Raw genomic sequence first — 12,397 nt, forward strand, 5'->3', positions numbered from 1 at the left:
TAAATGTCCGACGTAGAACGTCGGATGTAGCCGTAGTGTCGAAGGAATGTCCAGTGTGTAAGCGTCACCAATGGTCTTGATCACCGTAAACGGCCCAATAAAGCGCGGCGCGGGTTTGTTCGCGCCGAGGTTGGTAACCTCAGAGTTTCTGATACCTCCTGTCGACAGGAGCACTCGCTCGCCTGTCGTTAACGTGGCCGTGTTCTTGCGGTCAGTATTATCAGCGTTCTCCTTCTGCTTGTCCACTGCGTCCTGCAGTGCGTCTCGAACATAGCGGGTGACCGCTTGGCGCTGTAGTACAAAGTCGGAGACGACTGCGGAGTCGATTGGTCGTGCCGCATGCTTCGGCGGGTAGTTAGCCGGCGCAAGTGGGCTCGATGCGGAACGTGTCACTGCGTTGACCGACGTGGGAACTGGGGATACACTCGAGATATCATTAGCAACCGGTGTGTGTACCGGTTGACTCAGTACCGGTGTTGCCGCCGGAGACATCGGAGCTGGAGTAGACGGCTTGTCGGCAGCTTCTTCCCCACCCAGAGTGGAGACACACGGCGCTGTGGGATGGCCCACGGCGAGAAGAGCAGGGACACGCGGGTGTCGCGCGTTGTTAAGGAAGAGGGGCGTCAGTCCAGTCGACGCGTGTACCACGTTGTTCAGCTCGAATTCGGCCAGAGGCAGAAACGAGCTCCAGCTGGAGAACGACGTCGCGTAGCTTCGAAGGACGTCTTCGAGGACGCGATTTACGCGCTCCGTCTGGCCGTCCGTTTCCGGATGGGCTGCTGTGGACATCAACAGCTTCGAGCCCAGTAGCTCGAAGAGCTTCGACCAGAAGGCCGACGTGAAGCGCGGGTCGCGGTCGGAGACGATGGATTCAGGAAGACCATGATGGCAGAAGACCGCATCGATGAAGTCCACCGCGGTATCTGCCGCGGTGATCGAATCCGACACCGGAATCAGGTGGACCATCTTGCTGAAGCGGTCTACGAACACCGAGACACCTGAGCGTCCTTTAGCGTCGGGTGGGAGTTCGAAGATGAAGTCCATCGACACCGAGCGCCAGGCCTCAATGGCCACCGATAGAGGACGCAGGGGAGCTTGCGAAGACGAGGCGGGTTTCACGCGCTGGCAGATCTTGCAGGTGCGCACCCACTTACGTACCCATTTGTACAGGTGGGGCCAATAAAAATCGCGTGACACAGCGGCAAACGTCTTCTCGCGACCGAGCTGAGCACCCAGCGGGGCATCATGAAACTCATGTATAATGCATGGGCGCAGATCGGGGTCGTTAGGGACAACGACACGTGGGGTATCGAAGTTGTCGATGCTGTACGTCAGCAGCTCGTCCTCGAGACGATATCGGTGGATTTTGTTTCGTACAGAGCGGGAAAGGGCTCCCAGTGTATCGGCGCTGGGAGAGCGGAGATGCTCCAGGATTATGGAGCTCATCGAGTCATGGTCTCAAGCAGCTCGGATCTCGTGGCGAAGTGGCATTACCGGGGAGACGCTCGTTAGGATGACACCTGACGCCTCGCACGTGGCACACTCGTCTTCGTCGTCTTCATCCAGCGAAGCTTGGCGACCCAATACACCGCGTGGGTCGTAGTCGGGACGCCGAGACAAAGCGTCGGCGAGAATGTTGTTCTTGCCGGGTTTGTAATGGATAACGAAGTTGTACTCAGAGAAGAACGAAAGCCAGCGGGCCATCCGCTGGGAGAGATGAGGACTCTTCATCGCTGTCCTCAGCGATGCATGGTCGGTGTACACCGCGAAGGTATCCTCACCCAACAAGTACACTCTGAACTTGATCCGAGCGTAGCGCATCACAAGGAGCTCCTTGTCGTGAACAGGGTAGTTGCGCTCCGCCGGCTTCATTTGCCTGGACTGGTAGCTTACGACACGCTCTCGACCTTCTTCATCGAATTGCATCAGCGCACAGCCGATGGCGAAATCGCTCGCGTCGCAGACGACGTGAAAAGGCTTCGAGTCATCCGGGAGCGCGAGGATTAGGTCCTTGGCGAGACTCTTATTCACCGAGTCGAAGGCTGCTTGATGTGCGGAAGTCCACGACCACGACACATCTTTTTTCAACAACGAAGAGAGCGGCTGGATCAATCCGGCGTAATTCTTCGTGTACTTGTGGAGATAATTTGCGAGACCCAGCCACTGACGCAATTCAGCGGGGTTCTGTGGCGTAGGCCACGCACATATCGACGACACTTTCTCGGGGTCGGCGCGGACGCCGTTCTTGCTCACAAAGCAGCCAAGCACCGGAATCTCCGGCGCGCAGAATATGCACTTCTTAAAGTTGGCACACAGCTTGTTTTCGCGCATCACTTTAAAGAGTTGCCTCAGATGCTTCAAGTGGACTTCAAGCGCGCTGAGGCCTCCCTCAGCGCGACTGTGTACGAAGATGTCGTCGAAGTAGCTCGGTGCGAAATCGCGGAGCGGGTGCAGCACATGGGATACCATGCGATTGAACGTGGCGGGAGCATTCTTCAAGCCTTGTGGCATAACAAGCCACTCCCGGAGCATACCACTGGAAGTGCTTACCGCTGTGAGCGGTATATCGCTCAGCCTCATGAGGATTTGGTAGAACCCATCAGTCAAGTCGATGGCGCTGAAGACCTCACTACCCGACATGGTGCTCGAGCACCATGTCCTTCCGAGGAATCGGCGTCTGGGCAGGGATGGTAGCGTCGTTCAGCTTGTTGAAGGCATGGACGATGCGCCATCCACCCGTGGCTTTCTTCACACAGAAGGTCGGGCCGGAGTGCGGCGATGTGCTCTCACGCTCATGACCCGCCTTGCGGCGGCTCTCGAAGAAGTCATCGATAGCTTGGACCTGATCTCGCGGGAGCGGCCACTGCCGCGTCACACAATACTTCGAGCCGGGTACGAGATCGATCTCGTGGCGAACTCCTCGGTCAGCTGGCAACTCAGCTGGGATCTTATCCGAAATAAAATCTTCATATTCGAGGGCGGACTCGTAGACTGGATTGCCGGATTCGCGTAGTGCTTCCCAAGATTGCGCTGTGAAGCGCTCCTCGCGGGCCGACTTCGGCTCAGCGCTCTTTGGGCGCAAGGGAGCGTCGTCGTCACGGACTGCATTCACTTCAAGCGACGCCGAATCGGCGTCGGTGATCAGGCAGACCTGTTCGATTTCACCGTCCTTGAGGCCGCGGAGGAAGTTCTTCCAGGAGAGACATGGAAGTCGAGTGATCGACCCCGCCTCTCGAGGTGGTTTGCAAGCTCGAGTGTTCGTCGGCGACCGGAGGTACCTTCCACAGACTCAAGCACGCAGACCGACTCCGTCGGTGAGCTGTCACTTGGTACGGGCTCTCGGCGAGGTTTCAGCCGACGCCGCCTCGAGTGCGAACTCGAGGATGATGAGTCGCTCTCGCTGGACGAGATGTCACCCCCCCCTTCTAGCGGAAGCCCCTGCTCGACCACCGGCTCAATTGACGGGAGCCCCTGCTCGACCGCCAGTTGGTCTTCATCCCCGCGTCGCCGCGGGGATTCGTCCGTTAACAGCACTGCGCAAGCCGGGCAGAGAGGGCCATCGCTCACTCTGTGCACAACGTGAGGCCAATCCTTCTGGGCGACCAGGAGGTGCGTGAACACCTCGCTCACATCATAATCACTGCGACGCTTGACCGACCGGGCCAACCAGTCAATCTCTGGTTGATAGCGCGTCAACCACGGCATACCCAGGATGCAGTCAAACGCGTAATTCATCTCAATGACGAGGAAGTCGTCGTTGCTTCGGAAACCGTCATACGTGTATGGAAGTGTAATCTCGCGCCGCGCGACGCGGCTTGATTTCCCATCGGCCAACTTGACAGCGACCTCTCCTCTACCTTTGCGGACAGTGATGTCCGACGGGAGTACCGACAAGCACGACGCGCGGAAGAAGTTGTTGGTCGCTCCTGAATCAAGGAGCGCTCGCAGTGGTCGCCGGGCACCGGCGATTGAAGACTGACAATGATCAATCTTGAATCGCTCGGCGTGGTGGTGGCATGAAAGTGTGCATGCAGCACAGAAGGGCTAAGAGGTTGGGTTGCCACCAGGGGACTCGGACCTCCATTCCAGCCAGTAGGGCGCCCCGCACGTACTGACTCTGACCGTTTTTTGGCTGGTCAAAACTCACGGGCTCGGCATTGAAATGCGCAAGCACTGGAGCTGGCGCGCGGCACTCCGCCGCGCGGTGACCGACTTTCCGGCAGCGGAAGCAGGAGAGAGAACGACTGTTCCGAGCACTGCTCGGACGCGCTACATGACGCTGGCGATTGCTCGTCGCATCGATAGCGTCGATGTCCATGGGCTCGGGCGCAGAATCCCGAGCTGAAGCAGGTAGCGCGTGAGCGTATGACGCCGCGACCACATAGTCCTCGCGTAGGGCGAGGGCAAATGCCTCTTCGAGTGTAGAGGTGTCCGATCTGGTAAGGCAGTAGCGCGCCATGCATTCGCGCATACCGAACACGAACACATGAACCTGAGAGGCCATATCGATGGGCTTAGACACGATACACGACGCGAGGTGTCGTGTCTTCTGGGCGTAATCGCGCATAGTCATCGTGCCTTGCCGAAGGGCGAAGAAGTCTGCCCGAATTCGGGATTCATCTTGCGGCGGCTCGAACGCGAGCCAAAGGTCACTCTGGAGGGTATCCAGAGTGGGGAAGACGTTGGGATCGACAACCAACTTGCCGAGAGCCCATTCCTTGGCTTTCCCAGACAGCCGCGAGAGGAGGAAATGGACCAAGCGGAAGGCGCCTCGATCAACCTCGAGGCGATGGCGATGTCGATCTCTCGAAACCAGCGACTCAGCGGAAGTCGATCTTCTCCGGCACCGGAGTAGGTGGACGTCTCTAGCTTCACGACGTCATTCGTGGAGATACGCGAGGAAGTTGACACTCGCCGATTTGCATCGGCGAGCTCACGTTCCATGAATTTTTGTGCCGCAACGCGCTGCTCGTTGGGTGTCGCTGAGCGCAGCAGCGACGTGACGACGGCTTCTCCGGACACCGCCGCGAGGCGGTGGAGAGCTTCCCACTCGATCCGAGTGAGATAAAGGAAAGCAGCGTGGTCGAGGTCTTGGCTCATGTCGAACTTGGTCGATGGAAGGACTACGAAGTGCTACCAGGTGTAACGGGCCAGGTATTTACTCCGTTACTTGCTTACACTATAGTGTTGAGGAAGCTCGCAATAGAACGACTGAGTCTTAGGTTTAAGGAAAAATTAACTCTGACTTTATTTACGGACCAAGGCCACAGCCCTGGCCACTCAAATACACGTCATAGTCCAATTGGATAATAATGGGTCTGGCTCCCCATATATCAGCCAATGGCATGACAGCATTTCAGCACACGCTAGTCGTGTGCTGATGCACCTACTTATGTAAAGAAATCTACCTACTTGTGTAGTGGAGGGGCCCATTACAACATGCGCTTTGCTTTGCCTTCATGCAGCTATGACAATTCAACTTTGTCTTTAACTGCTCGGCAGGAATGCTCATCCCTTGCACGACGTTGTTCTTCACCATGAACTTGAGTGCGGCCTCGTTCAGGTGAGCTAGACGCTCGTGCAGCTTTATCAGTGGACTGGCATCCGCATTCACAGCTGCCATCACCACTGGACAAGTGACATCGAAGTTGCCAGTGTTGAGCCAGAAGTGCGCTCCATGATAGATAAACTCCAATTGTTTTCAATCACGTGTTAGATTCGCCTTCTTCGGTAGCATCTTCGGAGGGCCCGCTGACAATTCCCAGCCTTTAATCAGCATTAGGCCAAGACTCAGCAAATTTACTGGACCAAAAGACGAATACTCAACTTTATCGATCACCAACTTTGATTCAGAGAGTTCATCGCCTTAATCATCGCAGAGCCACACATAATATCGCGTGTGATTCCTCCGTCCCACACCCGAAACGATGTTTTGGCTTCTTAAAGTTGGTGAACGGCTCCTTCTCTACGCACACAGGACATGATGTTCCCGAGTCCAACATCCAGTCTCCGCTGGGCCCACGCCTTCCGGCCTTCACGGCCATTCCAATAAATAATGGCTCTCCCTCGGAGCTACTACTGCTACTGGTATTTCCAGACCAGTCAGCTTTTGCAATGAACCGAATGTTGCTCATAGCGCCACTAGCCTGTCCGTTACTAGACTCCGACACAATACCAGCAGCCCCGTCCTTCTTATTTTCTTTGTCACTAGACTTGCCTTTCTTTACCTGCGCTTTGCTCTGCTTTGTATTACCAGCAGTCCTTTCTCAAGTGGTCGATCTTTTTACAGTGATAGCAACGAACTGCATGTCGTTTACCAGCTCCAGCTGTGTGTACAGCCCCGCGAGTTTCACCTCCAGGACCTTGGTTTCGGGTCTGACCTGGATTCCGTCCGCTTCATATGTGCATTCATCGCCGAAGCACTCGCAGTTGCTGCTCCAATGTTCACGGCAGTGTCCGCCGCCATCTTATCTGGTCACGAGCCAACAGCGCATTCTTGACTTGCTGCAAGGATGGTGGGGTTCCTTGCCGATATGCAAAGTCAAATTGAGTTACATTCTCACACGATGAGCTGCACAAACGCCCATCAGCAATAGCTGATACATCGACCATGAAGCTGGGGCCCATGTGTTGCAACCGCTGGTGCAGTGCATTCATCTCTTGTATGTAGCCCGCTATCTTCTGAACTGGCGTGTATGCGTGCGTGCACAACGTATGTTTCAAGTACACAGTATACGAGAAGTCACGTTGGGTCTTCTCTGCTATCAGTGTATCCCACATCTCTTTCGCCGTTCCAAATATGCACACTTTCTGCGCATCAGGTCCCTTGACGCCTCTGATGATGGTCTCCATAACCAGCCTATTTCGATCATCGAAATGGCGGTGCAACACCGGATCGGACTCAGGACGTATCGCCTCTCCAGTTACCACTTTGCTCCAGATATAATTTTCGTCTCATCTGGTACACTTCTAAACTGTCATCAAATTTTGGTGGTTTGCTGCTGCCAAGAGGCCGAGCTCTCGGTATCCCAGAAACCACCGGTTGCTGCAAGCCAGGCTGCCCCAGATGCGCTCCAGTCAGCCCTAACTTCATTCCCTGTGCCACTACAGGATGCCCCACAGATGTAACCGCAGATTGTGCCTGTGTCATCGTGCTTAGCACACTTGTAATTACCATAGTTGAGCTTGTATCCGCTCCAGTGCTCGTGCCTCCACTCGTTGACATCATACCGCTTGTATTGCTACTCATCTTGATGCCTACGAGCAAGCTTTGGGCTCATAACCTAGGATAAGCTCGCTCTGTAGTTTCCGCAGCGCTGCTACAGCGTAGTTGCCTCGAGGACACCAAAGAATACAAGTAACAGCAAAGCAGTAGTTTCCAATACTGAGCAAATACAAGAATGGATTATTTCTCTTATCTCACCTATCATTCGACAGTACGTGTCATACACGAGAAGGGAGACCGTTGGACATGCAGAGCACCTTCAACAGCAAAAAACCCTTTGAACATACGTATCCCAATGTATGGCACGTAGCTCGTCTTGTCTCATGTCTCCAGGCTTCGACAAAATTTACAGTGCATCTTGCAGCACATTGATATGTGCTGCAGCTTTTAGACCCCAGCATTGGGGATTCCCCATTGGGGGCACAACAACCACTCTTATTCGGAATACCAGGGCCGCCGATTATGGCATGTTTATTTATGAGGGCCAAGGAGCTGCCATAAATGCTGTAATGAGATAATTGTGAGGAATACAATAAATTGAATAAAAGAAACGTTTCGTAACTTGCATACTATTAAATTTCCGACCTCCGACCTTATCGGACCTGTGCCAATAATTTGGCACATCAAACAAAAAAGGCAACAGACTTTATTTGACAGTTACGGTACTTAACGGTAATTAATGTGTTTGGATGTGCAAGGATGCCAAAGCGCGATTTGAAATTTCAAAAGAGAGCGTGTTGTGTCAAGTTTATAGGCGGCTTAGAATCGTCTGAAATCTGGCTTAGCTGCTTGGGTGGTGCGGTTTCCATGCCATGTGTAGTAGCGGACCGCTTCGTATTGCAGGAAGCACCAGCGAGATGAGTCAACCAAGCTAGCAGGTCCACCAGAGACGACCCTGCCAGCAGCACACTGGCCTCCCAGCGCTTCACTGCTGGCCCCTCGGGATGGACCTCCTTCAACTGCGGATAGTGGAGAAGAAGGTAAGCCGTTGACACATCAAGGACACGTAGACTCACGTTGTACTTGACTTGGTCCAGCTTGAAGAATGTAGTGAACAGGTACGCCTGAACTGCTTCGATTTTCACCCGCGTCTGTGCATCGAAGGCCTTTAGGTCCCTCAAAAGTACCTTAGCATTGGTGCTGTACCCACTGAGAGCCTTACTAACTTTGTGATCTTCGCGACTTGTGTTGAAGACGTAATTAACCCTTTAGCTCCCAGGGATGGTAAAGGTCTGGTGAGACCTGTACGACATCAAATTGAGATCGTTGATTGGTCAATAATACTACCAAATTTCAACGGGTACATCCTCTGACGGTGGTAGAGGTCTCGTCAGACCCCTATGACAGCACATCCCAGCCGAACGTTAAGCAATCAAGTCAGTGATATAAAGCTGTTAAAGGATTCCCCCCTCCCTCCCTTCACATTCGAACGTGACAAGCTTCTAACAGACCATGGCCTCTGAGACCGAGGAATTGATTGGGGACTGGGAAGTAGAGGACAGCGACGAAAATGCCACGACGAACGGGGATCTTGTTGCAACAAGCGACGCAACTACCAGCGCTGCTTCTGCCTAAAGGAATTGTAGCAGCGGCTGCGACCACTGGAGAGATGACAACCACTGCTGCGGCTTCCGACATAGCTGAAAGTTACATGAGCTCCCTTCGAGCACAGAGTTGCCTATATGTGGCGATTGGAGATCAAGTCACTAACGTATACGACGCTAAGGGCGTGTATGGGGTGCTCTCTCTCTTTTTCACTGCTGCATTCAAAGATCGGGTGCGGAAGTGGACGTCTGGCGTGCTACTTGCAGATGGCCACCTCAAGGTCAGTGAATGTGCGTTTAACGCTTACTTAGGTCTTGAAATTGGGATGAGCATCTGCCCTATGAATGAAATAGCAGAATTTAGGTCTGATCGTCGCTTTCTTGGACAGCCCGCTTTTATTGAGACGATGTCAAGAAACCGATTTCAACAAACTCGTGGCGCACTTACGTTTCATCCCCCTACAGTACCTGGATTCGACAAAGAGCGAGATCCTCTATGGAGATGCCGCAATATGATGGATCACTTTCAAAAGCGGTTTGCTGAATTTGCAGTGCCAGTTGGAGTTAGTAGTCTCGACGAAATGACCGTGCGAACAAAGGCACGAACTCGAGCAAAGTCATTTTTGCCATCGAAGCCGACAAATACGGCGTTCGGTTTTATGCTGTCGTCGGTTGGAGTTCGTTATACGTGCATTCGGTTTGGGATAATTCGTCGGGTAACCGCATGCCATCTACTCCTGCCGAACGCTATACTAACTTGTTCCCAACACTGCGTACTCCGCTACGGAATACACTAAATGCTGAAGATGTATCGATCGAGGCTGACTTAGCTACAGCAATGTGGGTTGCGATGGCGGGGCACCAAAGTCAAGCGTTGCGATCACCAATAGGACGTCGACTTATCGTTTTCGATAATGTCTACACTCGTCACACATTTGCCCACGCTTTGCAAAAGTTCACCGACGGGGAAACGCATTTGCTGGGAACTGTTCGGATCAACTTGGTCGATAAGTCGAATAAGCCAGCCGTTGCAGCTGCTGTCCAACGAGTCAATAAAGGAGCACGAGGTGGTTGGGAGTTAGTTGCCGCAGTAGATCCTGAGCCGGGGTGGGAAGAAAAGCAAAAAGCGCACCTGAAAGCCCAGCGCCGCATAGCGAAGGAGAAGCGAACGGCGTACGTGGTGAATCTCGTTCGAGCGGAGAAAGCCGGCTAGATTATATTCAAGGATCGAAAGGTTGTCATTTTTTACAGCAACGACTTGAAAGCAGCACAACCCTAAATGCTTCCTATCCTGAAGCAGTCTTCTGCTGTCATGGCACGTATCCAATTCAGCGCTGGACAGAAGATCGAATGCTACACCGCCAAAACTTCATGGCACCTACACTTGTTGCCGCGTATAATCTGTGCATGAGTGCAGTTGATCGGGTTGATCAATTGCGCAGTACAAACCCAACTCGGCGGCGAGAAAAACGCCTATCGATGAGCGTGTTCACGTGGATGATGGATATTGCTATATTGAATGCGTACGCTTTGATTAAGACAACTAGACCATCAGCTGCAGAAGGATTATCGACTCGGGAATTCAAGCGTCGAATTGCCGTAATTCTTACTAGTAATGAGAAGCAGAACAAGCGAAGACGTGAGGTGGAGGCGAAAAGCGAGCCACCGGACACTTGAAGAGGTTGTCGGCATGGATACCTCCCTGCACATGATAGCTCCCAACTCAACTGAGCACAGCAGTGGAAAACTGGTCTGTAGCCTGCGAAACATAAAAAGAAGGCTCGATACGGGTGCACACAGTGCAAGGTAGGCTTTCACGTGGAGTGTTTTACTGCTTTCCACAACCGCGACGTTTTAAAGCACTCACCTCAACTCCGAGAAATACTAGAGGCACTTTGTAAAGTATCTATAGATGATTCTGTGGTCTTCACACGAAAGAAGAACAACAAAACAATTACGCCAGTTGAGAGACTAAAGCTTCCTGAACCATAACACAATGCACACTTTTCGTACCTGCTTTGGCGAGTCTGGCCAATACTCCTCCAGCTTCTTGGTCACACAATGAGGCACCGGTCCGCGGAAATTTCCTTGCATTTTGTAGAGATAGAGTCTACTCAGTGTCCGCCAGAGAACTCGGTTGCGATGCTTGCACCGTCTCAGCTTCTGTTGTAATCTCCCTGCAGCTAGCCAGAGTTCTTGTTCGAAGAGCTGCCATCCACAAGGTGCTGTGCCGCACCAGCAGCACACGTCTTCCGGTACGGGCTTCATCGGACCCTTCGTAGCACGTACCACACTCGAAAATGCGAGGAAAGAAAAATGTAGAGGGTGTGACGCGTTAAGCTCTGGGCTGTGATTGGCTCGGGCTGCCTTCAAAATTTAAAATCAGGCGAAACGATTGGATATCGTAGAGGTCCTGTTGGCCCGCAAGAAAATACTAGGAGTTAAAGGGTTAAAACCCTTGCTCGTTGTGATCATGTTCCAGGCGCCACGGTCGAAGATCCAGCGATGCGTGAGGCCGTCACACCCATTGCCGTGCTGTGCTCCGCCCCGGCGAAACGAGTGGGAAGAGAGAGTCACTTCAACGCCAGCGATTGCAGCGGTCCTGTCAAGCACTCGATTGACGTGCGAGTAGATGGTCGGTGTCTTTTCAGCAGCAGCACTTGACGACGCGGCGCTAGCCGCAGCTCCAAGTGCAGCATACTCGTCAGGGTAGTCAAGCACCTCCAGAAGCGGCGTGGCTGGAAACAAGATAACGGCAGATTGGACAGGCAGCGTTGCCACGTTGTCAAGCAGATCAACGCGTGGAGACCCCTGCGTCACGAGCGCCAGCGCGATGGCGTACACCGGGCAAGTCACGAAGTCGAGATCAGGAACGGGCGAGAGACCTTACTCCTCGGACGTCTTGGGCCGGATGAAGCGCACAAAGAGGATGCTGGCGGTGTCGATGGTGATGTTCTGCTTCTGCACAAACGACAAGTCGGACGCGCGTCCGAACAAGTACCGCAACAAACACAGTAGCGCTGCGTCTTGATAATCGCTTGAAGTATATGCATTCTTAAGCAAATAAAGCATCAACTTACGTAAATCGTTTCAAGAGCAAGGTGGCGTCTTACTTACGACCTTGTCATCACTTTTCGGACAAAAGTTGTATAGCGTCTTCCCCATACTAAGCAACTTTGCTTCGACAATGTGTCGATGTGTAGGGAAGAGCTCTAAAAGTCACCTTTTGTCTGCCTATAGTACTGCATGGCTGTATTACGGACAAGTTGTTTGCCCTTCATTAAAGGCAAGATAAAAACCAAACATATCTTAGATAGACACAATGCACTTCCCACTATCGTCTTTCTCAATACAGCTCCTATCATATTCAAAATCTACAGACTCAGTCTTAACAAAAGCCTTGAACGCCGCAATGGCGGTTGCTTTTGCGCGTTTTGTGTTTCCAGCCTTGAGCTCTTCTAGTCCCATCCTTGTCGGATGTTTTGCAAATATACAAGTGATACGTTCATCACTTAATTTAGGAATAGATGGCCCACCCCCCTTTAGGCTCAGTCTTATATCGTCCCAAAAGAGGGATGGACCAATCAGCGATCTAGTTTGCATGATATTGGGATGACCTGTAAGGTTG

The sequence above is a fragment of the Phytophthora infestans genome, genomic scaffold (assembly GCF_000142945.1).
Source record: "Phytophthora infestans T30-4 supercont1.4 genomic scaffold, whole genome shotgun sequence".
In the NCBI taxonomy this organism is placed as follows: Eukaryota; Oomycota; class Peronosporomycetes; order Peronosporales; family Peronosporaceae; genus Phytophthora; species Phytophthora infestans.